A 14,968-nucleotide genomic window follows, 5' to 3' on the forward strand; every position below is an offset into this window, starting at 1 on the left:
TTAGAAAATTCTTTTCAGAGGTATGATTTTTTTTAATATTGGCACACTTAATATTAAAACTATTTGATCAGAAGATACTTAAATGTCAGAATCGACCGCTGTTGTGAGAATCCAAACATAATACCAGTGCTCTGAGGATACTCATTGTGCTAGTCTTTATGGCAATTGTTTCCAAAAGTTAGTATTTATCAGAATCACCTGGAGGCCTTGTTGAAACAAGAGTTCTGATTCAGTAGGCCTGGGTGGGGCAATTTGCTTTTTAGTAGGTAGTAAGACTTGGCACCAACTTAAACAAAAATGGTTTAAAATCACTACAAAAGAAGCCCAAAAGAATATTTTTCTAAATACTCAAGATTTATCTTCTATACCTGGGGATGCCTCCTGCTCACTTTCATTTTAGCCATGGTATTAAAATTAAAATACAGGTGCCATATAAGCATCAATAACTAATTTTGAGTTTGTAGGTTCTGTCATATGGTCAATTCCTATTAAGAATCAAAAGACTATGAAAGCCTAATAGAGCTGCAAGTAGTTCTGTTCCCTATACCACTTTTTTTTTTTTTTGAGACAGAGTCTTGCTCTGTTGCCCAGGCTGGAGTGCAGTGTCACAATTTCAGCTCACTGCAACCTCTACCTCCTGGGCTCAAGCCGTCCTCCCGCCTGAGCCTCCCAAGTAGCTGGGCTACAGGGGCATGCCACCTATACCTGGCTGATTTTTGTATTTTTTGTAGAGACAGGGTTTCACCATGTTGCCCAGGCTGCCCTTGAACTCCTGTGCTCAAGCAATCCTCCCACCTTGGCCCCCCAAATTGCTAGGATTACAGGTGTGAGCCACTGAGCCCAGCATCATATATCACTTTCTGCAAGAATATAAAAGGCAGGACAGTACCACCCTATGTGATTAACACAGTTGACTAGAGGTGTCCAGCACTAATCTCCTCTTCAAAGAAGGACCAAAATGGTGAGTAGAGTATGTTGAATAGAGTATGTAAGGGAGAACGCTAGAATTCAGCAGGGAAGTGACAGTGACTCTCTGAGGAGGGAAACTCAAGATGATAGCCTAGAGAGGGCAGCAAAGCAGCTGGCCAGAGCCAGGAGGGGTTCCCCATTGTGAGGATCCCCATTGCAAGAGACATCCAACAGCCCAGTTTCCCATAACACACACATGCAATCGTAGTGACAGCAAAGCCATTTGGGCCTCAAAAGCCCTGGGCTTAGTAAAGGGAGCTGCTTTGAGTCCGTGTGATTACATTGTCCAGAAGAGGGAATTCACACTGGGTTCCACTCACCCTCCAGAACCCAGGCTGCTGTCACATGACACCATTTTAAGAATGGAACAAACACCAGGCTACATCCTGCCCTGGGGTCCAAGAACTCCTACATTTCCACATCCCTGAGGCCCAGCCAACATTCCCCTCATATCTACTTAGGGCTGCAGCATCATGACACCAGCTGCACTCAGCACTGTGGCTGCATGCCAGACACCCAAGCCCACACAGTGCCCTACACTCTGGGAGACAGGTGGTCTTGCATATTAGGGAGGCTGCCCCTAGGATTTAGGGAGCTGAAGCTTGTACTCCCCAAAGCCCAAGAATCACCTGCCAGGGGCTGCCACCACCAACAATTACCTTGCCCCCTCCAGCAGCAGGGCTGCCACAGACCCGAGTGTGCCTCCGAGAGACTTAAAAGCCAATCCACCACTGGCACATGCACATGCTGCCAGTGGACCCTGGAACTGATCCTTACCAGGGCTCACTGCTGCCATAGTCTGTGCTTGTGCACAATCCAGGGACCTGAGAACCAGCCCATCTAGCAACCCAGGCTCCAGAAAAGCCTCACCACAGCCTTCATAAACAACTGTAACCTAAGCTACTAAGAAACTTACAGACACCACTGACATTGATACAGTCAAAGAAATCATATAGGAACTACACTATGACACCACTGCAACCACACCTAATGTACTCAAACCAACTGACAGTATAGATATATCTGCAGGAAAAAGTCTTTCACTGTGAAAACTACTGCATAAAACTGGAAGAAGTGACTATTACACCAGATGTATAGATATCAGTGTATGTACACAAAAAACATGAACAAGCCAGGAACATGACACCACAAAAGGAACATAATAATTATCCAGTGACAGATCCTAAAGAAAAAAACATAAAATTCTTAAAAAGGATTTCAAAATATTAATATAGCTGTATTAATAATAAAATAGTATTGATGTTAATGAAAATACAATTATTAATGAACTGATACATAATATTAATGATTAAAATATTATTTTCTTAAGAAAACAGTAAGGCATAAGAGAATACAAACAATACAAAGAAATTTTAAAAAACAATTCATGACGGGAATGGAAAAATTCGAAGAGATAGTATATTAGTCCATTCTTGCACTGCTACAAAGAAATACCTGAGACCAGGTAATTGATAAAGAAAAGACATTTAATTGGCTTACAGCTCCACAGTCTGCATAGGAAACATAATGGTGGAATCTGCTTGGCCTTTGGGGAGGTCTCAGGAAACTTACAAATATGACAGAAGGCAAAGGGGGAGCAAGCACTTCGCATGTCTGGAGCAAGAGGAAGAAAGAGAAGGGGAGATACTACACACTTTTAAACAACCAGATCTTCTGATAACTCACTCTCTTCAAGACAATACCAAAGGGTATGGTGTTAAACCATGAGAAACTGTCCCCCATGATCCAATCACCTCCCAGGCCTACCTCCAGCATGGGGGATTACAATTTGACATGAGATTTGGGTAAGGACACAGATCCAAACCGTATCAGATAGATATTATTAAAAATAACCAAACAGAAATCCTAGAACTGAAGAATTTGATGATAAAATAAAAAATACAATTGAGTGCTTCAATATTAAACTAGATCAAGCAGAAGAAAGAATTTCTGTACTTGAAGACAGATCTTTTAAAATAACCCAGTCAAACAAATAAAAAGAATAAAAAGGAATAAAGAAAGCCTATGTGACATACAGGACAACATCAAGGGAACAAATATTCAAATTATGAGTGATCCAGAAGGAGAAAAGGTGACAAAAGGCATAAAAAGCCTATTTAATTAAAAAATAGCAGAAAACTTCTGAAGTCTTGGAAGAATTATAGAAATGCAGATAGAGGAAGTTTAAACATTCCCAAATAGATTTAACCCAAAAATGTCATCTCCAAGGCACATTATTGTCAAATTGTCAAACATCAAGAAGTAAAGGAGAATTCTAAAAATAGCAAGAAAAAAAGCATCAAGTCACACATAAGGGAATCCCCATCAGACTAATATCAGATTTCTCAGCAGAAACCTTACAGGCCAGAGAAAATGGGATGATAGCCTCAAAGTGCTGAGAGAAGAAAACTGCTAGTCAAGAACACTAAACTGAGCAAAGCTGTAATTCAGGAATAAAGCTAAAAATGAAGTCTTTCCTAGAGAAGCAAAATGTGAGGGAATTTATCACCACTAGACTAGCCCTATAACAAATGCTTAAGGAAGTTCTACAAACAGAAGCTAAAAGATGATATCTATGCCTGTAATCCCAGCACTTTGGGAGGCCGAGGCAGGTGGATCACGAGGTCAGGAGATCGAGACCATCCTGGCTAACACGGTGAAACCCTGTCTCTACTAAAAATACAAAAAATTAGCCGGGCACGGTGGCGGGCAACTGTAGTCCCAGCTACTCGGGAGGCTGAGGCAGGAGAATGGCATGAACCTGGGAGGCGGAGCTTGCAGTGAGCCGAGATCGCGCCACTGTCCTCTGGCCTGGGCGAAAGAGCAAGACTCAGTCTCAAATAAAAAAAAAAAAAGAAAACACGTGAAAGCGTAAAACTCACTGGTAGAACAGATACGCAAGTGAGAGGGAGAAAGGAATAAAAGGTTATCACTACAGAAAACCACCAAAATGCAAAGATAAGCAAGAGAGGAAAAAGGCCACAAAGGATATATGAGACAATCAGAAATCAACTAACCAAATGACAGGAGTAAGTCCTCACCTATCCATAACAATCATGAATGTAAACCATTTAAATCCCCTATTTAAGAGATACAGAGTCACTGAATGGATTTAAAAACTGAAGACCCACCTATATACAAGAAATGCACTTCATCTGTAAAGACACACACAGACGGAAAGTAAAGGATTGGAAAAAGGTATTCCACACAAACGGAAACCAAAAGTGTGTGGGAGAAGCTCGACTTATATCAGACTAAATAGACTATAAGTCAAAAAAATAAATAGAAAGAGACAAAGAAGATCATTACATTATGATAAAGGGATCAATTCAGCAAGAGAATATAACAATTGTAAATGAATATGCACCCAACACAGGATCACCTACACATTAAAAGCAAACATTATAAGAGATAAAGAGAGATACTTACCAATACAATAACAGCTGGGGACTTTAACATCCCACTTTCATCATTGGACAGGTCATGTAAACAGAAAATCAATAAAGAAACATAGAATTAAACTGCACTATAGACTAAATGACCAAACAGACATCTACAGAACATTGTATCCAACAGTTATAGAGTATGCATTCTTCTCATCAGCACATGAAACATTATCTAGGATAGATCATATTTTATACCACAAAACAAATCTCAACAAATATAAAAAATAGAAATCCTATCAAATTTAGGAAATCTCAGAAAAAAATTGATAAATTCCTGGACAGACATAACCTACCAAGATAGAACTAGGAAGAAACAGAAAACCTGAACACACCAATAGCAGACCAAAGTAACAAGATTGAATCAGTAGTAAAATGCCTCCTAACAAAGAAAAGCCCAGGACCAGATGGCTTTACTGCTAAATTCTACCAAACATTTAAAGAAGAATTAGCGAGAATTCTTTTCAAACTATTTCAAAAAATTGAAGAAGAGGGAATTATTCCTAACTCATTTTATGAGGCCACCACTACCGTGATAACAAAACCAGACCAGGACACAACAAATAAAGAAAACACAGATGCAAAAATCCTCAACAAAATACTGACAATCTGAACCTAACAACACAATGACATTATACATCATGATCCAGTAGGATTTATCCCAGTGATGCGAAGATGGTTCCGTGAATGCAAATCAGTACTTGTAATTCTACACATCAACAGAATAAAGGATAAAAAATATATGATAATCTCAATAAATGCAGAAAAATAATTTGATAAAATTCAACATATTTCATGATAAAAACCCTACAAATATTATGTATAGAAGGAACATACCTCAACGAAATAAAGGCCGTATATGACACACTCACAGCTACTATGCTGAATACAGAAAGGCTGAAAGCCTTTCCTCTAAGAACTGGGGCAAGGCAAAATTGCCTCTTTCACTATTCTTTTTTTTTTATTTTATTTTTATTTATTTTTATTTTTTCTCTTTGTTTGCCTAAGTTTTACTTTTTTTTATTATTATACTTTAGGTTTTAGGCTACACGTGTGCAATCTGCAGGTTTGTTACATATGTATCCATGTGCCATGTTGTTTTGCTGCACCCATTAACTCGTCATTTAACATTAGGTATATCTCCTAATGCTGTCCCTCCCCCGTCCCCCCACCCCACAACAGTCCCCGGAGTGTGATGTTCCCCTTCCTGTGTCCATGTGTTCTCATTGTTCAATTCCCACCTATGAGTGAGAACATGCAGTGTTTGGTTTTTTGTCCTTGCGATAGTTTACTGAGAATGATGTTTTCCAGTTTCATCCATGTCCCTACAAAGGACATGAACTCATCAGTTTTTATGGCTGCATAGTATTCCATGGTGTATATGTGCCACATTTTCTTAATCCAGTCTATCGTTGTTGGACATTTGGGTTGGTTCCAACTCTTTGCTATTGTGAATAGTGCCACAACAAACATACGTGTGCATGTGTCTTTATAGCAGCATGATTTATAGTCCTTTGGGTATATACCCAGTAATGGGATGGCTGGGTCAAATGGTATTTCTAGTTCTAGATCCCTGAGGAATCACCACACTGACTTCCACAATGGTTGAACTAGTTTACAGTCCCACCAACAGTGTAAAAGTGTTCCTATTTCTCCACATCCTCTCCAGCACCTGTTGTTTCCTGACTTTTTAATGATGGCCATTCTAACTGGTGTGAGATGGTATCTCACTGTGGTTTTGATTTGCATTTCTCTGATGGCCAGTGATGATGAGCATTTTTTCATGTGTTTTTTGGCTGCATAAATGTCTTCTTTTGAGAAGTGTCTGTTCGTGTCCTTCGCCCACTTTTTGGTGGGGTTGTTTGTTTTTTTCTTGTAAATTTGTTTGAGTTCATTGTAGATTCTGGATATTAGCCCTTTGTCAGATGAGTAGGTTGCAAAAATTTTCTCCCATTCTATAGGTTGCCTGTTCACTCTGATGGTAGTTTCTTTTGCTGTGCAGAAGCTCTTGAGTTTAATTAGATCCCATTTGTCAATTTTGGCTTTTGTTGCCATTGCTTTTGGTGTTTTAGACATGAAGTCCTTGCCCACGCCTATGTCCTGAATGGTATTGCCTAGGTTTTCTTGTAGGATTTTAATGGTTTTAGGTCTAACATGTAAGTCTTTAATCCATCTTGAATTAATTTTTGTATAAGGTGTAAGGAAGGGATCCAGTTTCAGCTTTTTACATATGGCTAGCCAGTTTTCCCAGCACCATTTATTAAATAGGGAATCCTTTCCCCGTTTCTTGTTTTTGTCAGGTTTGTCAAAGATCAGATAGTTGTAGATATGCGGCATCATTTCTGAGGGCTCTGTTCTGTTCCATTGATCTATGTCTCTGTTGTGGTACCAGTACCACGCTGTTTTGGTTACTGTAGCCTTGTAGTATAGTTTGAAGTCAGGTAGCGTGATGCCTCCAGCTTTGTTCTTTTGGCTTAGGATTGACTTGGCGACGCGGGCTCTTTTTTGGTTCCATATGAACTTTAAAGTAGTTTTTTCCAATTCTGTGAAGAAAGTCATTGGTAGCTTGATGGGGATGGCATTGAATCTATAAATTACCTTGGGCAGTATGGCCATTTTCACGATATTGATTCTTCCAACCCATGAGCATGGAATGTTCTTCCATTTGTTTGTATCCTCTTTTATTTCATTGAGCAGTGGTTTGTAGTTCTCCTTGAAGAGGTCCTTCACATCCCTTGTAAGTTGGATTCCTAGGTATTTTATTCTCTTTGAAGCAATTGTGAATGGGATTTCAGTCATGATTTGGCTCTCTGTTTGTCTGTGATTGGTGTACAAGAATGCTTGTGATTTTTGTACATTGATTTTGTATCCTGAGACTTTGCTGAAGTTGCTAATCAGCTTAAGGAGATTTTGGGCTGAGATGATGGGGTTTTCTAGATATACAATCATGTCGTCTGCAAACAGGGACAATTTGACTTCCTCTTTTCCTAATTGAATACCTTTTATTTCCTTCTCCTGCCTGATTGCCCTGGCCAGAACTTCCAACACTATGTTGAATAGGAGTGGTGAGAGAGGGCATCCCTATCTTGTGCCAGTTTTCAAAGGGAATGCTTCCAGTTTTTTGCCCATTCAGTATGATATTGGCTGAGGGTTTGTCATAGATAGCTCTTATTATTTTGAGATATGTCCCATCAATACCTAATTTATTGAGAGTTTTTAGCATGAAGTGTTGTTGAATTTTGTCAAAGGCCTTTTCTGCATCTATTGAGATAATCATGTGGTTTTTGTCTTTGGTTCTGTTTATATGCTGGATTACATTTATTGATTTGCGTATGTTGAACCAGCCTTACATCTCAGGGATGAAGCCCACTTGATCATGGTGTATAAGCTTTTTGATGTGCTGCTGGATTCGGTTTGCCGGTATTTTATTGAGGATTTTTGCATCAATGTTCATCAAGGATATTGGTCTGAAATTCTCTTTTTTGGTTGTGTCTCTGCCAGGCTTTGGTATCAGGATGATGCTGGCTTCATAAAATGTGTTAGGGAGGATTCTCTCTTTTTCTATTAATTGGAATAGTTTCAGAAGGAATGGTACCAGTTCCTCCTTGTACCTCTGGTAGAATTTGGCTGTGAATCCATCAGGTCCCGGACTCTTTTTGGTTGGTAAGCTATTGATTATTGCCAGAATTTCAGAACCTGTTATTGGTCTATTCAGAGATTCAACTTCTTCCTGGTTTAGTCTTGGGAGGGTGTATTTGTTGCAGAATTTATCCATTTCTTCTAGCTTTTCTAGTTTATTTGCATAGAGGTTTTTGTAGTATTCTCTGATGGTAGATTGTATTTCTGTGGGATCGGTGGTGATATCCCCTTTTTCATTTTTTATTGCATCTATTTGATTCTTCTCTCTTTTCTTCTTTATTAGTCTTGCTAGTGGTCTATCAATTTTGTTGATCTTTCAAAAAACCAGCTCCTGGATTCATTAATTTTTTGAAGGGTTTTTTGTGTCTCTATTTCCTTCAGTTCTGCTCTGATTTTAGTTATTTCTAGCCTTCTGCTAGCTTTTGAATGTGTTTGCTCTTGCTTTTCTAGTTCTTTTAATTGTGATGTTAGGGTGTCAATTTTGGATCTTTCCTGCTTTCTCTTGTGGGCATTTAGTGCTATAAATTTCCCTCTACACACTGCTTTGAACGTGTCCCAGAGATTCTTGTATGTTGTGTCTTTGTTCTCGTTGGTTTCAAAGAACATCTTTATTTCTGCCTTCATTTCATTATGTACCCAATAGTCATTCAAGAGCAGGTTGTTCAGTTTCCATGTAGTTGAGTGGTTTTGAGTGAGTTTCTTAATCCTGAGTTCTAGTTTGATTGCACTGTGGTCTGAGAGACAGTTTGTTATATTTTCTGTTCTTTTACATTTGCTGAGGAGAGCTTTACTTCCAACTATGTGGTCAATTTTGGAATAGGTGTGGTGTGGTGCTGAAAAAAATGTGTATTGTGTTGATTTGGGGTGGAGAGTTCTGTAGATGTCTATTAGGTCCACTTTGTGCAGAGCTGAGTTCAATTCCTGGATATCCTTGTTAACTTTCTGTCTCGTTGATCTGTCTAATGTTGACAGTGGGCTGTTAAAATCTCCCATTATTATTGTGTGGGACTTTAAGTCCCTTTGTAGGTCACTCAGGACTTGCTTTATGAATCTGGGTGCTCCTGTGTTGGGTGCATACATATTTAGGATAGTTAGCTCTTCTTGTTGAATTGATCCCTTTACCATTATGTAATGGCCTTCTTTGTCTCTTTTGATCTTTGTTGGCTTGAAGTCTGTTTTATCAGAGACTAGGATTGCAACCCCTGCCTTTTTTTGTTTTCCATTTGCTTGGTAGATCTTCCTCCATCCCTTTATTTTGATTTTATGTGTGTCTCTGCACGTAAGATGGGTTTCCTGAATACAGCACACTGATGAGTCCTGACTCCTTATCCAGTTTGCCAGTCTGTGTCTTTTAATTGGAGCATTTAGCCCATTTACATTTAAAGTTAATATTGTTATGTGTGAATCTGATCCTGTCATTATGATGTTAGTTGGTTATTTTGCACGTTAGTTGATGCAGTTTCTTCCTAGCTTCGATGGTCTTTACAATTTGGCATGTTTTTGCAGTGGCTGGTACCGGTTGTTCCTTTCCATGTTTAGTGCTTCCTTCAGGATCTCTTTTAGGGCAGGCCTGGTGGTGACAAAATCACTCAGCGTTTGCTTGTCTGTAAAGTATTTTATTTCTCCTTCACTTATGAAGCTTAGTTTGGCTGGATATGAAATTCTGGGTTGAAAATTCTTTTCTTTAAGAATGTTGAATATCAGCCCCCACTCTGTTCTGGCTTGTAGAGTTTCTGCCGAGAGATCAGCTGTTAGTCTGATGGGCTTCCCTTTGTGGGTAACCCGACCTTTCTCTCTGGCCGCCCTTAACATTTTTTCCTTCATTTCAACTTTGGTGAATCTGACAATTATGTGTCTTTGAGTTGCTCTTCTCGAGGAATATCTTTGTGGCATTCTCTGTATTTCCTGAATCTGAATGTTGGCCTGCCTTGCTAGATTGGGGGAGTTCTCCTGCATAATATCTTGCAGAGTGTTTTCCTACTTGGTTCTATTCTCCCCGTCATTTTCAGGTACACCAATCAGACGTAGGTTTGTTCTTTTCACATAGTCCCAAATTTCTTGGAGGCTTTGTTCATTTCTTTTTATTCTCTTTTCTCTAAACTTCCCTTCTCGCTTCATTTCATTCATTTCATCTTCCATCAGTGATACCCTTTCTTCCAGTTGATCGCTTCTGCTACCGAGGCTTCTGCAATCTTCACATAGTTCTTGATACTTGGCTTTCAGCTCCATCAGCTCCTTTAAGCCCTTCTCTCCATTGGTTATTCTAGTTATCCATTCGTCTAATTTTTTTTCAAAGTTTTTAACTTCTTTGCTATTGTTTTGAATTTCCTCCCGTAGTTCGGAGTAGTTTGATCATCTGAAGCCTTCTTCTCTCCACTTGTCAAAGTCATCCTTCATCCAGCTTTGTTCCATTGCTGGTGAGGAACTGCATTCCTTTGGAGAAGGAGAGGTGCTCTGCTTTTTAGAGTTTCCAGTTTTTCTGCTCTGTTTTTCCCCATCTTTGTGGTTTTATCTACTTTTGGTCTTTGATGATGGTGATGTACAGATGGGTTTTTGGTGTGGATGTCCTTTCTGTTTGTTAGTTTTCCTTCTACCAGACAGGACTCTCAGCTGCAGGTCTGTTGGAGTTTACTAGAGGTCCACTCCAGACCCTGTTTGGCTGGGTATCAGCAGCGGTGGCTGCAGAACAGTGGATTTTCGTGATACCACAAATTCAGCTGTCTGATAGTTCCTCTGGAAGTTTTGTCTCAGAGGAGTACCTGGCCGAGTGAGGTGTCAGTCTGTCCCTACTGGGGGGGGGGTGCCTCCCAGTTAGGCTGCTCGGGGGTGAGGGACCCACTTTAGGAGGCAGTCTGTCCATTCTCAGATCTCCAGCTGTGTGCCGGGAGAACCACTAGTCTCTTCAAAGCTCAAACAGAAATGCAGAAATCACCCGTCTTCTGTGTTGCTCAGGCTGGGAGCTGTAGACTGGAGCTGTTCCTATTCAGCCATCTTGGTGTTTTTACCAGTTTTACATCGCCTCTTTCACTACTCTTATTCAACATGGTACTGTAAGTCCTAGCCATAGCACTTAGGCAAAAAAAAAAAAAAAAAAGAGTAAATAAAGGGCATCCAGATTGAAAAAGAGGAAGTAAAATTGTCCTTTCCAGACAACAAGATCTTATATGTAGGAAAACCTAAGATGCCATCAAAAAACTCTTAGAACTGATAGAAAAATCTAGTAAAGATGCAAGCTGCAAAGTCAGCATGCAAAGATTAGCAACAATTCTACACACTAATAATGAACTGGCTGAAAAGTAATTTAAGAAAGCAATCCCATTTATGAGAAGAAAAGTAAAATACATAGGAATAAATGTGAAATATATCTACAATGAAAACTATAAAACACTGATAAAGAAATTGAAGAGGATACATACACAAAAATGGAAAGACATCCCATAATCATGGATTGGAAGGGTTAGTACTGTTAAAATGACCATACTATCCAAAGCAATCTACAGATTCAGTGGAATCCCAATCAAAACATTAATGACATTTTTCACCAAAATAGAAAAAAAATCCTAAAATTTGTATGGAATCACACACACACACACACCCACACACACACACACACAAAAAGAAAAACAAAAAAAACTGTAAATAGCCAAAGCAATCCTTTGCAAAAAGAACAAAGCTGAAGGCATAATACTGTCTGACTTCAAAATACATACAAATCTATAGTAACCAAAACAGCATGGTATTGGTATAAAAAAACAGACACATAGACCAATGGAATAGAATAGAGAACATAAAAATAAATCTATGCAGTTACAGTCAACACATTTTCATCAAAGGTGGCAAGAAGTTACATTGGATGAAGGACACCCTGTCAATACATAGAGCTGGAAAAAATGAATATCTATATGCAGAAGAGTAAAACTAGACCCCTATATCTCACCACGTACAAAAATCAACTCAAAATGTATTAAAAGCTAATGTAGAAGACTCAAACCTGTAAGACCACCAGAAGAAACCATAAAGGAAATGCTTCAGGACATTGCAAGATTTTACGGGTAAGACTTAAAACAAACAGGCATCAAAAACAAAAAAAACAAATGAGACTATATAAAACCCAAAGGCTTCTGCACAGCAGAGGAAACAATCAGTAGAGCGAAGAGACAACCTACAGAATGAGAGAAAATATTCACAAACTAGTCATTTAACCAGGGACTAATATCCAGAACGTACAAGAAACTTAAAAAAAAAACGTAAAAAATCCCACAGAAAACAAATAATCCAATTTAAAAATGGGTAAAGGAGCTGAATATATAAAAAATATATATACATATATATATAATTTTGAGACAGAGGCTTGCTCTGTCGCCCAGGCTGGAGTGCAATGGCACAATCTCCGCTTACCACAACTTCCGCTTCCTGCGTTCAAGCGATTCTCCTGCCTCAGCCTCCAGAGTAGCTGGGATTACAGGCATGAAATATTTTTCAAAGAAGACATACAAACAGCCAACAAATATGTGAAAAAAAAATGCTCAACACCACTAATCATCAGGGAAATGCAAATCAAAATCATAACGATATATCATCTTAACCCAGTTAGAATGTCTATAATCAAAAAGACAAAAAACAACAAATGCCGGCAAGGATGCAGACAAAAGGGAATTCATACACTGTTGGTGGGAATGTAAATTAGTACAGCCATTATGGAAAACAGTATGGAGGTTTTTCAAAAAACTGAAAATAGGACTACCATAGAATCCAGTGTTCTCACTGCTAGGAATTAATCTAAAGGAAAGGAAACCTCTATATCGAAGGGAAACATTTATTCCTATGATTTTTTGCAGCACTATTCACAATAGCCAAGATATGGAGTCAACCTAAATGTCCATCAATAGATGAATGGATAAATGTGGAATATATACCAAATGAAATACTATTCAGCCATAAAAAAATGAAATTTTGTTATTTGCAGTAACATGGATGAAACTGGAGCATATCATGTTAAGTGAAATAAGACAGGCACAGAAAAATAAATACCATATATTCTCACTCATATATGAGAGCTAAGAAATACTGAGTTTATAAAAGTGGAAAGAAGAATTGTAGTCATTAGAAGCTGGGAATGATAGGAGGAGGGAGAGGATAGGGAAAGTGGTTAATGAATACAAAGTTACATTTTACTGCTAGATAGGAGAAATAAGTTCTAGTATTCTGTAGCACTGTTGGGCAAATATGGTTATCAATAATTTAGTTCATATTTTCAAAATCTAGAAGACAGGATTTTGAGTGTCCATAACACAAACAAATGATAAACGTTGGAGGCGTTTGTTATTTTTATCTTTATACATTTCATCATTACACATTGTATACATGTATCAAAATATCACTCTGTATTCCATAAATATGTACAATTGGGTGTCAACTGAAAATCAAAGGAAAAAATAGACCAGGCACAGTGGCTCACACCTGTAATCCCAGCACTTTGGGAGGTCAAGGCAGATGGATCACCTGAGGTCAGAAGTTGGAGACCAGCCTTGCCAACATGATGAAACCGTGTCTCTACTAAAAATGCAAAAATTAGCCAGGCATGGTAGCAGGCACCTGTAATTCCAGCTACTCAGGAGGCTGAGGCAGGAGAATCACTTAAACCTGGGAGGTGGAGGTTGCAGTGACATGAAATCCAGCCACTGCCCTACAGCCTGGGCAGCAGAGCAGGACTCCATCTCAAAAACAGAAACAAAAAAGGAAAAAATAAACAAAGCCAATAAATACTATACTATGAAATAACACATCTGTCTTTCATTACTCCTTATTCTTTATGCTGCTATAATTTCCTTCATGACATTGTTACCAAATGTTATTACATATACTTATATTTGTTTATCTTCTATCTCTCCCTCTCTGTAGTAAGAGGAAGGCGGGGACTTGGTTTTGTGCACTGTTGTATCTCCAGTGTATAAACAGTGCCTACCAGTTAGTACACAGTCTATAAATATGTGCTAAGTTAAAAAAAAAGACTAATTTTGGTATTACTTTACTTGAATTTCTCATAAAATATTATGGAAGGCACTAATATTTTAAAAAATATAATATTTATGATTTGTTTTTCTCAATATAAAATAAATTCATGTTAGAAATGGAAAGATTCAGAGAAACACAAAGAAAATAAGATCACTAGCAACCCCACTGTAATTTTTTTTAAGATTTATTTTATTTTATTTTACTTTGAGTTCTGGGATACACGCATAGAAAATGCAGGTTTGTTACATAGGTATACATGTGCCATGGTGGTTTGCTGCACCTATTGACCCGTCTTCTAAGTTCCCTCCCCTCCCCACTGTAATTTTTATCTACAGTGTCTAGTGTTCCCTTTCTCTCTTTGCTCTGTGCGTGTGTGTATTTAAACAAATGAGATTGCAGTACATTTTGCAAGTTGCTTTTTGGAATCAACGTATTGGGAGCATTTCAATATTGTTTGATATTTTTCTGTAGTACCATTTTATTGATTGTACAGTGTTAGTCCATATGGATAGAATAATTTATTAAATTAAAATCCGCCTTTTATGTTTTCCGATTTTTCGCAGTGAAAAAAAATCATGAGAAGTATCCTCATAGGTGAGTCTTTTCACACCTGCAGTAGTGAATATCTGAATTTTAAAAGCCACTCTAGACCTGCATAGGTGATGGTAAGCCGTTCTGACAAGAAAATGTCATAATCCATCATTGGTAGCAAATGTTGACTCATTACAAGTGAACATAACATTGGTTTATATGGCTTTAGGTAAATATTTTTTCCTTGAGATAACTTGTATCTAAGAACTTCTTGCGTTACATCTATAAGGTTTATGACAATGTTTAAGATGTAATGTATTTCTGTTATTGAATTTCTGCTTTTATCTTTATGAATTCCATCCTTTTGTTTT

This window comes from Symphalangus syndactylus, chromosome 1, assembly GCF_028878055.3.
Source record: "Symphalangus syndactylus isolate Jambi chromosome 1, NHGRI_mSymSyn1-v2.1_pri, whole genome shotgun sequence".
In the NCBI taxonomy this organism is placed as follows: domain Eukaryota; kingdom Metazoa; phylum Chordata; class Mammalia; order Primates; family Hylobatidae; genus Symphalangus; species Symphalangus syndactylus.